At 42.5% G+C, this 14,552-nt stretch overlaps 1 long non-coding RNA gene across 1 annotated transcript; it reads left to right on the forward strand.

The window, feature by feature from the left end:
- The first annotated feature begins 438 nt into the window (after positions 1 to 438).
- Positions 439 to 14,189, forward strand: LOC136448270 (uncharacterized). Its single transcript, XR_010757850.1, has 2 exons — positions 439 to 2,441; positions 13,653 to 14,189. It is a non-coding gene; the product is annotated as an uncharacterized lncRNA (long non-coding RNA).
- The last annotated feature ends 363 nt before the right edge of the window (positions 14,190 to 14,552 follow it).

Here is a 14,552-nt window from a genome sequence, read left to right on the forward strand (position 1 = left end):
TGAAGAGAGTACGAGCGATCAGAATTGGAAATGACGCTCCCAGTAGACCGTGTGGAAAAGTCACTGACTCTACACACACACACTACAACACACAATCAGGACCTCAAAATTTGTTTTAGAAGGCGGTGCGTGAAGTGGCACATGCCCAAAACGGTCTTTAAAAGATCGTTAATTTTTGGACGGATTAGGAACACTTTTGACTCTACACACACACACTCCACGTGAGTTTGGACAAGTAGGATAGACCGAGTTTCATTTTACAAGGCAAGACATTGCAGTCTGTTGATGGGAATCTAAAACGTCAGTGTTCTCCCTCAAGTCAAGATGGCCGAAAGATCTCCCTTCCCTTCCCCCACAGTTGTTTCTATCCGCCCCTCCCCCTCCCAGTCCGTACTTGTAGTCCCGTTGTTCGCCCTTCTCCATTCACCGCCACTGATTGTTTCGTTAGAAGAGGCCAACCCCTGCCTCCATAATTATACACTAATCCTTACAACCAGTTTCGAAGTGATCTCTTGTTGTTTTCTCGTCATACTATCATGACAAATGACCGTAGGTTAAGCCCTGAACAACACCGCCTCGCACACAAGCATGCGGAGAACAGTAACTTCGGGGATGGGTGACTTGCCAATTTTCAACAATCCGTGGCGAAAAACGGGGCGCTGTGCTGATATAATCAAGTCGTGCCAGGGAGGCACCTGTTTGAGCTTGGGAGAAGGAAGAGAATATCGGAAACGGCGACTGTTTATGGATATACTCGGGTTTTGAGAGCAAACAAAAACGTACACATGACGGTCTTGCCACAAACTCTGCTAGGATCTGTCGGTGGAACTACGCTACAATAATTACTCGGTATTGTTTGCCGACTTGAACGTTATCTAAATAGTAGGGCGGCCGCAGTGGCTGAGAATTATGTACGGATTGTTGTGTAAAGAGTCTCGTCGGATTTTTATCTCTGTGTCAGACATCAGAAACAAGTTTACAAGTCGTGTCGGGGGTCTGACCTCGGCTTGCAGTGATTGAAAAGATCACCGCTCTTCTATTCAACACCGGCGGCAAGGGTCGCCTCGCCTGGGGTAACTCCGGCGCGTGTGGGGCCAAAGGCAAGGACGCGGGCTTGCCGCCACGACCATGCCCTCTTTACGGTACAATCCCGGCCACTTGGAAGTCGCGTTGAGGTGGAAATGTTCGTCTGGAGGGCGCCAATTTCCCACTTGTCGCGCGTGGGACCTGTCTACAGCACACATGATTTACGACACGGGGACTATTCAAGACTGTTTACAGTTAATCCTCCAATACACATATCCAGATACTGGCCGTGTGAAAGAAAAACACAACAATTAGGCAAATGAGAAGAAGAACTAGACTAGAAGCCGTAACGACAGGTACCAGGAAATATATACCTGCCACCTGACATTTTGTAAACTTTCCCGAAAGGGCAAAATGTCGGTGACCCCCGCTCTAAGTACCAACCCACCAAGTCGACTTAGGTTTCCGACCACCCCTCTTTTGACCTTCAGAGTAACCTGTTACGCGTTTGGATGAAAATTTCATATCCGGGCCCTTTCTCAGTGATTTCTTGACATTACACAAAAATTCAACCGATTAAGCGAATCCGAAAATGAAGTCAGACACTTCTGAGGTAAAATCAGACGACTTTTTTTTCTTCTGACCAGACTGCCGCCATATTGTCGGGGTCAGAAAGTTTGTTTTCATCGGTAACCCGCCACTTTAAAAAGGGAGGGGAGCCGTGTTTACCCCTCGAGTATCGCCCCTGTCTGGCTGTACCCGTCTCAAATCCCCCAATACACATCCGCGGCCTGCTACTTTATCAGGCAGACAATTGGTGCGTCCCGGGTAAATGATATTGTGTGGTACACCTCCCGTGTCTACAGAGAGCTTATCTCATATGCAAATCAAGAACCTAAGGGAAAACAATCCCCCAAAATCACGTCACACACAAAAAAGGGAGAAAAAAAATCAAGTTTACTGTTACAAAGTTTTAATTCCTGATTTTTTGTCTCAGGACGCAAATATCTTCTCTACGAACACTGAATGAATATTTTTGCCCCACTAAGACCTCGTATCGAATGAACAGAAAGCTGAATTTTTACAAGTTTGCAAATTGTTTTGATAAATTATTCAAGAAAAAAATCAGAAAAGCGGAAGTATTATAATTTTAGGGAGAAGAGAGAGGGAATGTGTCGATGTCAGAAACGCCCACTGTAGTGTCGTCGTCCGGTCGGCCAAGTTCGATTCTTTCTGGCTAATTAAAGACGACAATAAGATTATACCATTAGATAGCATATCATTGAGGACGGCGCCATCTTGTTTTCGTGACCCGTCCTGGAGCGTATGCTTTGTACACAGCCCAGAGCTAGCCGCCAGCATCAGACAACCGTGGAGGCCGAACAAACGCCACGAACAACCGCCTACAACACCAGGTACGTACCTTACACCACTATCGTACAAATAGAACCTTTTAACTCGCTCAAATCTGCAAAGACGGTGGGATTTTCCCGCCTTTTGAACTGGGAGGCGAGGGGGGAAGAGATTCTTCGGCTTTAATTCCGCCAAATTGGTTTCTATTAGCCCTCCCATCTCTAAATGTCTCGCACTATCACCAACACCATTAAGCACGATTTGCCCTGATTATGTAGTACAAATGTCGGATTCCTGAGGTAGGGTAGCCGCCATTTTTGTACTGAATCTTTCATGTTTTGAACGAGTGTGTATGCTCGATTCTACGCAACCTACAGGCAAACATAGTCATGATTATTGTCCGATACTGATTATCATTATTACGTCATAACACCATGTCCCAAAATTTCCAACTTTTATCTCTTTAGATTAAGATTTTATTGATACAAGTTTTAATCCCAAAATACTTTGTTATTTTTCTTAAACGGGACAGAATTTTCTACTATTGCTGTTGATAATTGTATGTGTTAAACGGTGGGTGTCAATATTTCATAGGTTGACTTTTAGCGATAATGGGTTACGAAAATCCCTCAAAAAACGGTATAAATCCGGTTCTAAACCCCACTATTCCACTCAAAAATCCTCTGCTAATACAAGTATTAAATAAAACATGTAATCTTTTGATGCTAGCTGATTTTTAAGGTAGTTTTCTGGTTACAAATAAACGATTGGCTAAACCTTGTACAGTTCAATTCTGTGTGGGTCTAACGTGTGTTTTGGTGGCTACAAACTTGTACATTTATATCATAATATAATGTGATCAAAACCAAACGACGCTTTAGTAACACCCATACTCCTATAAGAAATCGAAATTAAATAGATGGATTTAGAATTCAGAAAGGTTGGCGGGTACAAAATACTGTCTGCGCTCTAGTATTTACAGGATCATGGCGAGATTTAAGAGTTGTGTCTCGACCGTTTTATAAGTAAGTCCGCTTGCCCCCCACCCTTGCCGCCTGTATCCCCGTGTCTATTGAAATGGTTCAGAGTTAAGACAAGTTTGTAGGCGAAGATTTGCCGCAAATTCGGGAGGAACTAGCTGTCTAAAGCGAGGGATGCCAGGAAGAGAATTGGTGAGCTTACAGAACTCACGGTGATTTATTGTTAACTCTCAGTGAGGGTTAGTTCTAGAGGCGGGCATTTTATTATCGTCCTTAACTTCTTCTACAGGGACGATTTAAGGAGTAAATTGGGCTTAGCTGTACATCCTAAGACAAGCCTCAGTCTGGCCTATGACTTAAGACATTTTTAAGGCTCAATGAGGGCAGTTCTTTGGAAGAAAGGTAAGGTGCTGTTACGCCATGTTGTTGTTATGTTTTCGCTGCACTTGTATGGCTTCAACTGGCGCTCTCAAAACTATTTTTACCAACGAGTTTAGGTCCAAAACCTGCTCTAGTTTGAGCCAGAGAGCCACAGAAAGCCTGTCTAGATTAGGGCAGAACATTTCTACAACATCACAGCGTTGTTGAGATATAACAGACAAAGTACAAGCAATTGAACGTATAATAGGTTGGTGTTCTCACCCGATAACGGCCATTTTTTATATCTAACCCCCTTGTCGGTCGGACACACTATCAACTACCACTAGTACCAGGAATCGCTTGTCTTCATTTCTGTCCACAGTTACACCGTAGATCCTTCCACCACATGCCTACCAATTGGTCATGGGAAAACGTAAGACTATTCTATTTCTTGAAACGAGAGACGAAAGATGAGAAAAGTTTGGCAAGGTTTGTTGGTTTGAAGTGTTTGGTTTTGAAGTGAAGTGCCTTCGCCATGGCGGGTCTGGGAGATAAGGTTGTCTCCGGTTGGTACTCATCCATTCCCGCTGGCTTCCTACTCCAGTGCCCTGGTCGCCGCGTGTTGTTCTTCCGTTTTTGTTTCACAATTTGCACCCTGTTTCCCAGAGCCAGTTAGCGAGCTAATTTTCCTAGCGGGGGGAATACACATCCACAGGTAAGACCGCTTGATCATATGTATTTATGCGTCTGGCGCGGGTACGACTAAACCGGCTCATTTCCACGGGTGTGCGACTGGTTATCAAAACACAGACAGCCCTCCCCGCAAAACGCAATACACATCCTAGCGTCTACCCGCCATTCATGTTATAATGTCCCACAAGAATGGTAGACAAACGATTATCATGATTATTCGTCGACAATTCGCTTTATTATCGCAGAGACCTAGGCTGAGTAAACACCGTCTTTTTCTACCCTCCCGCCGCCCTACAGTTGTAGCGCCAGTACCGCCTTGTTGTGACTGGTGCAGTTTTGGTAGAGTGCGAAAACTTCTTATTGTTTTCACACACTAAATCCTCTTGATATAAATTCTGTGTTTATATATGGATGTTGTTATAAGTGCCAAGAGATGTCCAGGACACACCGTGGCTTGTTGGATCGGTTTGGACCCAGCCAGTCTACCTGTATACAAAAGTAAGTGAGATTTATTGGAGGTCGAGATCGAGTTGTTGAATTCGTTTTTGTTAATCCTGTCAGAGCTTGGTCATTCCGGATACACGTCCTGTATCTGACTGACCAGATTCCAGCCGTTCCGTGCTACTAGTGGTGGGAAAGATGGGGTAGAAACCTTGGAATGATTGTCAATCTTTGCATGAGGAGGTGAGTGGAATATGTGAGGATGTACCGTTTTAAGGACGTCGTTGTTCTGTTTGAAAATGCAACAATCGCGGCCCGCCATTTTGGAAACCAAAAACACAAGGTTAGGAGATCTCAAAAAATCATTTATTGAAGAGGTTCCCAACTTGTATTTCCCCATTTCAAATATTCTATATTACCCATATTCCCATAAAGCTATCTATGTAGAAACTAGAGTTCTAAATATCAAACTCAAGTAATAATTATGATATAGAGTTTGTGTAGTTCTGAACGAATGCAAATTCAGACTTTTTAGAATCACCCCCAAATCCTAAAACTCTTCTTTTTACAAGCCATCTACTTGACTTATTTCTAAGAGGTGTAGTCAGAGAATTCTAGAGTTCACTTAACGTGAAATACTGCAAAGTTCTGGTCAGATTTTGAAGTGTAGACCGCAGTTTTGGACTCAGACATTGACATGTAAACAATACGGCTGTGGCAAAAGTTGAGGTCAGCTGGCAATGAAATGGGACGAATTCCAAACATCCCTGACCGGCTGACCCACGTTTTGACTTTCAGAACCCTGTGAATCTATTATCGCTGCCGTGCTGTGACGTTTGGGTGTGAAAAACTCTTCCTTTGTGACGGAAATGTTGACTAAATATCGCGTATCCCTATTTTCAGTCGCAGTCACAGAAATACAACTGGTACTCGAATTTTCACAATTCACCAACAGTAGGCCCAAATTCTTGTACAGTTAGATACCCCAAACTGCCCCAAAATTCGAATGCTTTATCTGCAAGTATATTTACAAAGTAATTGTAAGATGTGGGTAACATTTATCTAGTTATTGTGAAAATTAGAGTCCAGACACCGGCGAATGTCTGTGCGAGTTTGCGGTGTGTATTGGCTCTCTGTTACCGCCGAGCCACGCGCTCGCGCCGTGGCCGTTTCTATTTGCCTAACTTTGTGTTCTTCTCTTCTAGTTTTCACAACAAATTTTACTCTTTGTAAAACTGGTTTGTAGTCTATGCATTTGTGTGAAATAAGGATGATTTGAGCGCGGGTTTTTACGAGGAAACAGGGCAGTTCATTTGGCGAATTTGTGGCGATTGTTATTCAAAACCCGCATGTGTATTGAGTGTGTATTGGCGTGGAGGCCGGTTGTGCCAGATGTGTATTGCCTCATTCTAGCTTTTCCTGTCTGAGATAAGATACCGTAGTCTCCCTGGACAAGTCATACACACAATTCTCTTTAGCCTCTCATGTGGTTTACTATAACTTCCTGTATTTCTTTGCAACGAATTCTTTAGACGTGGCGTCGTTTCTGGCAGTGTTGGTACACCGGTGTAATTTCTCGTATTCTGGCCCCCCAAACTATCTTATATTCCCCACAAATTCTGCTCTATTTAGGAGAAATATTTTTCAACCAAAGAGAGAAATTTTCAAGCGAAAACTTATGTTTCTGTGAGGTTTTCTTATGTTCATTTGACACGTTTCTTGCTGCTTGTTAGGCTGTAGTTTTTGGTACAAGTATGTTCTCGGTTTTCAGATACAGATCCTGCACGCATTTGTTATGGTGCATTTTACCCTGCATGTTTTGTTCCTCAAAATGTCGATGAAATTATGGCTTACAAATCATAAACAGCCTATCATACGATGATACTAGGGGTACCTCAATTTGCTCATATCAGTCTTTCCACACCAACGAACTAATGACTGAGGTTTCGTTGGTGCCATGTTGCGTGGAGGAATGTTCATTTTGATACCTCTGTAATATGTACCCTCTTTTTCCACCCGGTTGAATAATTCCTATATCTAACGACAACAGGCGAGCAGAAATGACAAGTAAGACACAATTATCACCCCGGGAAGCTTCTCATTTGACCCTGACGCTGTGTTTTACACGAATGTATTCCAATACAGTGATTTTTCACAAGGTGACGCTGAACCTACAACATTTGTTTACGTTCGTCACTTCGTGTGAAGAAAGTATTTCTGGAGCGATAAGGGAGGAGAGGTACACATTCTAGCTATTGTTGGCATGTTTTTGCCTGGATTTTTAATAAGCGGTGATGTCTAGGAGACGGAAAGGTCATAAGGAAACGTTTACGGTGTAATATTTCGGTCTGTTTTATCCCATTCCGCGCTGTCAGTTTCCGATATGTCACGGGCTCCGTGGGTCGGAACAAAATGGCGGCCGGGCGCAACCGACATGAAAAACCTACTCAATCGCCTGAAACAAATTAACACTCAGCTGAATATATTTGCACGCTTTTAGTTTACAGTTTAAAAGGACATGAATCAGAGAAGACATAGAACCTATTTTTCGTGATATAAGAACTGTCTAACTGCACTAAATACTTGCATAAAATGTAGAGTATTTTTCTCTGGGTAAGCGTGTTTACCCGTTTGGACGACCTCTTGGTTCAAGCTTTGTTTACAGTCCTAAGATTATGCGCTCTAAATCATTTTCCTACTAAAGAAGACTCAAACATTTCAGCATAATTATCACATGTTAAAGATTTGATTGATTTACCGTATAACGCCAAATTTGTTTGTGGTGAATCTGAGCTCCCCTAGTTGTGAGGGGACGGCCTGGGCTTGTAGTGTGGAGGGTACAGCCGTGTATAGGTGTCGTTTTTGCGCCACATTTTCTCCCGGTACAGAACAGCTGTTGTAAAACTTCTCTATCTGAATTGATCTTTTTTTCTTTCTTTAGTTTGTAGACACTTGTGAAGGCTCTTGACCTACAAACCTGGGTGGAGTAAAGTGGTATGATTTTGCCCCCAAATAAGTGTCCCGGTAAGTGGAGGGAATGTGTATTAGTGTAAATGGACATGCGTGTGTCCACACTACTGGAACTCAGTTCTCCATCGCCCCTTTGTCCCAACTGACATGACAAAAAACGCCACCCTTTTGTAGGGAGGCTCCCCTCTTCTGTTACTCCGGGAAGTCAAACATGTGTCCTGACTAGAACCTCTTGACCACATTAGGTGGGCTCTTGAGAGATAATAGCAATTTTTTACCGTTGAGTGCACCGGTGGATAATAGTCTCTGCCTTTTGCAAGTCCGTTTTAATGCTGATTCCTACGTGTACAAAATAAACCCTCTCTCTCCCAACCTACTGGTGTTAGTAAAATGTCTCATTATAAATTAGATGTGGCGTTTGAAGCATGCTTTGCATGACATAGCCGAACTAACGTACGTCAAGCGTGCATTTTTCCTGCAGTAACCTACCGTGCACATGTGATTGTGTGTGCGGGCTACCCTTGACATGACCCCGTGTGTTAGCTCACACCAACTCTACAAGGACTTAATTGTACCATTAACAATTTACCGACAACACACAACGATATCCGACTCTCATAGAGTCAAGAGCGGGTCCACACACGACACCACGTTGTGTAATAATTCATTTAAACATTATCCAAAAAAGAATTTCGTTGCACGCAAAACGTTGGTGTTTGCATGTGCAAACTCGACGAGCAATGGCTAGCAGATTGTTGACGTTTGGAATGAGTACAATTCTTTTTTCTTCTGTTTACCTCGAGCTCCAATCTTTTCGGTTCCGATACTGAAATGTAAGCAAATAGAATCTGTAAGATGAAGCGAGACTATGGCATAAGACAATACCGCATGTGCCCGGTCTCTTTGTAAGAGCACACTTTGCAGGCGGTATGTTTTGTGTAGTAAAGGGTCTCTTCGCACGTATTGAGAGCATATCCTCTTCTAGCATTGTCACCGACAATTGTGTTAGAACCAGGGTAGCCTAGCTTGGGTTTCCAGGCGTTTTGTTAGTCGTGTTTAGATCACAAACACATAAGTGTTCCGTCGTACTCGTTAAGGTTAATTCTATCACAGATCCATCTCGCTCTTCCGCGCGGTGGTATTTACTTCTACACGTTTTAATTATGATTTTTCTCAACACATGTAAGTAGGATATAATACCAGAACGCATGTGACACTGGCTTAGCTCTATTTATATCTGAAGCGGGGGCACATTTGAATTGATTTCAACGATTTTTCGATTTCTTTGAATGAAGGGGTATGGGACAGGCGGGCAACCGCCAACAGCTGACCTAGCTACGGCGTAAACGGTCATGACTTTTCTCATCAAAATGCCGACAAGGCCACTGACCCTCCCCCACACGACGGACACGCTGGACATTCAACATATCATATCGATCTTGATATGAAGTTTGGGATAGAACCAGCGCCAGTATTGTAGGAAGAAAATTGGACAGGAAATATGACATTCTTTCATTGTACGGGTGTCCCTCAGCACATGATTAAAGTCTATGAACGCTGCAATATCTAAGAGAATCATATTAGCGTTATTTGGAGTCTCAATCATTAGTGTGTGTATTTTTGATAGAGGTCATATATAGTTTGTGTCTCAATAAGTCAATAACAAAACGTTCGCTACTACTTTGCTAATCGGTGACACCAAGGGACAAAAATCGATAAATACATATTTAACGGTTAAAACACAGGAGAAGATTTAGTAGATATCAAAACAGTTTGATATCTTTTGGCAGTTTGTTAATTTTATTTTCATCGCGGCCAGGAAAAAATATATTTTTTCTACCTCACGCTGGGTTGACCTCAGAAGACTCTTGGCAGAAGTACCTAATTTGGAGCCGCAGATTCGCATCGGGTTAACGCAAGTGTTGGCGCCAAAAGGAGGATTCACTATATTCTGTTCCTTTGATTCGTGCCGGCTTTGCCGTTTAGTGGCAAATATCGTCTATTGGGAAAGAATGAAAGTCAAAGATCACTACAGTTTTTTAGATGACATAGAAAATCATATTCTTCAACAGGTGGAAACCGCAGACATATCTGATAAGTATTATCACACACAATAGCTGTTATTGTCAGCTATCGTGTTATCTTTCGTTCTTTTGAATCATTTAAGGATGTTATTTTGCTCTAACCTTGACCGTTGATATAGACCCCGGGGTTTTGAACCTTGAAGAACTAAAGCGAGTAGTTAGTCAGCCTACGTGACCAGAATGTTTAATTACATTATCAAGACTCCGAGTATCACTGTCAGCTAGTTCTAGTCTGGCCCGGCTAACAAGATTATTGTTGAAAGTGTGTGGATGATACGGCCAAGCTGTGAGAATAAAGTCAACTTTACCGAGCTTTAGCCACATTTGATAAGTGACTAACAGTACAACAAACTTGATCGTTTTGTATTTCTTCTGTGTTCGCCAGTGTAACTGAAGGCGCTCGCTGTAACTTAGTGTAAGCGTAATCGTCACAAACGTATCCCCAAATAGAACGGGGAATCAAGTCACCCGTGTGCTCGGTTTATCCCCTCGTATTATACATAAAAAGTTGATCGATACAACAATCCCCGAGTTTACGGGGAGAGCTTGGCGGGAAAATGCACCAAAAAAAAAACTTCCCCTCTTTGCATCGCGCTCAGACGGACACGCCACGCTGCTAGTGATTTCGTGTGTTTGGAATACAAACCCATCTATCCATGTTTGAGTGATTGCGAGATGCCTGTTTCGTCAGTTTCTGTAGACAAATGTCTTAATAGATTATTCGAACAGTTAATAGATTAGAAGAATATATTTACTCTTCACACATTTTGGCGGGGGCAAACTACACGTACGTGGTTCAGAAAACAGGGAGACTGAAACGTCCTGCCGAGAGATCGTGAAACAAAGGATTGATCAAAATTTCAATTCTTCCTTTGCTCGGCTTCTGTTGCTATTGTAAACACAGCTTTGCTGGCAGTACAAATGGTTACTTTGGTATGCATGTTTACGGATTTGCATAATTATACACAATAAGTTAGATTTTGTAACCTTCAGCGATTTAGATTTGTACAAAAAAGTTTGAATCGAATCCTAACTTATTATTTGTGTAACTTTTCTTTGAATAGATTTATTCGGGTTTTCGTTAAATTTTTTCAGTTGTTTTTATTTATTCTAGTGTGAATATTGGGATATGTTAGTTTTTTTTTAGAATTCTGCAATTCAGACTTAGATCAAAAGATTTACAATCGAATCCTAAGTTTAATGTAACATTCCTTACATGCTATTTCGTTGGCTTTTCTCGGATTTTCCCATTCTTTTCGAGTTTTGAAATGTGAATATTCTGATCACTGGCAGTACGTCGTTTCAGCACTTTATGTTGATGAACAAAATATACAGTTATGTTAGCTACGAGATTTCAAAAGCGTCAATTCCCTTAGCCTCTAGCTCTCAAATTGTGCCCTGTGTCAGTGGTTACCTTGTGACTTGTAAATGACAGTAAGTGACAGTAACGGTTCCTGACACTGAACGATAACCTTCCGTCCACACAGTAGGCGCCAGGAATAGCGGACACTTACATTTTTTTCTGACACCTCTAAGTCATAGAAAACAACTTAGCATCCCTGGTTGGGTGTGAAAACGATTAAACCTATTTCCGCTTATTCTCGTGCCACACGAAAAGGTAAATAACCAAGCTATTAGATAAACAAACTGGTAAATAGATATGTTTAGTGCATAACGGTAATGTGCATTTTAAACAAAAAATCGTTTCATGAACTAAGTTGTTCAGTTTCGATATTGCGTTAATGTATGAAACGTACATGGATAGATTTTGTACGCAAGGTGTATGTTTATTCTATGTCATTTTCCTCTTGAAATGTACACGGCACGGTGTTGTCCAGGGTCGCACATTTCTTGTACCGTACAAAAACGGCTGCTTAGCTGATTTCTTATGGGGATTTCGTCCCCACTGAGAAATGCAGCGTTCTTGTCTTATTACGGGTGACCCCCGGTGAGACTTCTAATGTCTGTAAAAGGCCGGGGCGAAACAACAGAGCGCCGTCATGCATGAGACAGTCTTCCGTCATACGTAACGAGGAAGAGACGAAAGTTCTCGCCCAACGCTACTGTCAGCTCTAACTTGATTATTGGGTCATAATTGGTGGAAATCTAGTGCAGCGCCTTCAGTGTACGAATTCTCCAAGGTGCACCGTTTGATGGCGTTACTTCCGGGAGAGTTCGGACTCCACTCCACTCCTTTGATCGATACGGTTGGAAATTGTTTCTGAAAGTTTGAGGCAGTCCGGAGGCATTGGTTGCCCCAAAGTAACGTCCATCTTCGCACTGCTACGTCTGTAGCTATTCAAATTTGCCTTTGGCACGAGGACTTTACGACCACAGTTAAGATTACCAAGGAGCCAAATACCTCTGGCGGGCATTTCGATTTGGACCTTATCTCTGTTCTCGCCCGGTGTTTTCTCAAATCACCCTCGTGAGGGGAAAGATGCGACAACAAGAAGCAATAGCTGTATGTGGAGGGCCATCGGCTTAGCTCTCGCTTTGTGACATAGCCGTGCTGTTATGTACCTTGCGTTTGTTCTGCGTCGGACGACACTGATTACAAATCCGCATAGCCAGATAGGGAACCGTTGTTGAGGATCGAGAGGACAACGGAGCTATCCGCTGTCAGGGCGCTACACGCTCCCGGGATGATAGATGGACGGGGTGTCGGGTTTAGCGACCTAGCCCGCCCCGCCAGGGCCACTACAACACGGATGCTGGCACACGCGTTCACCACACAACAGGTTAAAGTCCCGAGAAACTCGGATCGCCCGTTGAAATGTGTGAAAAAGAGGAACGATCTGTGGACCAGAGTTCACTACACGCCACAACCCACGAAGCGCTGTACCCGAGATCGTTGCTACTTGGCAAAGACATGCCGTGATAAAATTCTACAGTTGACAGGCAAAGTCCCCACGAACAAATCCAGTGGTGCGAAGCACACAACACAACAGTATAATTGGTATTATCAATATCAGAAGAGATTCCTGAGTGTGTGTACACTGTACCAATTACCCTTCTGTTCGTGCCTGATTTATTTCCAGTAAATGAAGTCCTTGCAATAGATTCTCCATTGTTATGTACGCCCGTTAACTTGTAGTATGTGATCTTATTTTACAAGCGGGCCTTGCGGTGCTAATTCGTTACACTCCTCTCGCGCGCTCCCCTTTCTTTATCCAGGCCATAAATTTAAGAGTTTATAAGAGAATTAACACCTTTCTTATTATTCTATTCAAGAATAAAAACACACAAGATTAAGAATCATATTTTTCACGTCAAGTAAGAATTTCTTCTCCGCAGCTACGCGTTGCCCTCTTGGGAACTTCCTGGATTAAAGATTATTCTTCAATATCGGTAAATTCCCGGTCTGCCCTGATGCCAATAGTTGATTATATTCAGCTCGGCAGGTCTTCAAATAAGGATTAAACCCAAAATGGGGGAATCAGCATTTCAAAGTTTGACTGAGAATGATTTTTGCTAGCCATGAATTTAGTTTTCGTGGTGTACTTAGCTTTTTGTGTATGTCTTAGATAAGTTGATCTTATAGATTTTTCTGTTCGTCCCTATTTTCCAGAACGAAGAACGCACTTATACAGACATCAGAGTATCGGACATTTCGTCTCAGAACTGAATTTGTTTTTGCTAGCCATGAATTTAGTTTTCGTAGTGCACTTAACTTTTTTGTGTGTGTGTTATTTACGTTTTCAAACATTATCTTATAGATTTTTTGTTCTTCCCTATTTTCCAGATTGAAGAACACACTTATAAAGACATCAGAGTATCGGACATTTCGTCTCAGAACTGACGACTTGCCAAGGTTGTGGCCAGAGATCCAGTTCCTAAACAATCTCCTACTTGGCGACCATCCCAGAAAGGTCTCCTCCGTCCGACTTGTTAAAACGCCTTGATTACGAAGAGTAAGTCCACATTGTAAACTTGATCGTGCTATAGTTACCGTGAAAACTACAACATCATAAAACGTTTTATTTACCTCTGCAATCGAGCCATGCAACAAGCCTTTCAGTTCTTTTTAGAAAACGATCTAGTTTCTCCATATTTTTGTAACTGTTTAGTTTGATTGTTTATTTATCATTTCTTATCGATTTATGGAATTTCTGAGACCACGGCATATGCCTCCTACAGGAAAAGGGCGTGCTTTTTCGGTAAGTTGCAAGTTATATTTTTAGACACACTTTCGTAAGTGACAGCATTGTGCAATCGACTTCTACGTTTATCGAGAACTGTGGTTAACTTTTATCAGTTGAAATAAATCCTCTCAACTTCATTTCAATGCTTCTGTGATTACGATGTCGTTTACTCCGATAAAGGTAAGGAGAAGCAACAAGTGGTGTGGCGGCTTTAGCCGGGCTTTACCCCGCCGGGGTTGTGCCGAATGTACGGTATGGGGAGAGAGATCAACGGGGAAAGCCTAGTGGGCGGACACACATGTCACTGGGTATTCTGTGACCTAGATAGCAGGGATCGTGAGAGAGCCCGGGCATGACAAATGGGCTGAATGTCATGATCTGGACAGAATGAATGATGGTTGAAATGTGCACTTACTACAAGAAACCGTTTTACCTCACAAGCCACATCCCGACGTTCTCAGTAGAATGTTTATCAGAACTACTTCAGAAAAGAGCTCGAG

This window comes from Branchiostoma lanceolatum, chromosome 14 (genome assembly GCF_035083965.1).
Source record: "Branchiostoma lanceolatum isolate klBraLanc5 chromosome 14, klBraLanc5.hap2, whole genome shotgun sequence".
Lineage (NCBI taxonomy): Eukaryota > Metazoa > Chordata > Leptocardii > Amphioxiformes > Branchiostomatidae > Branchiostoma > Branchiostoma lanceolatum.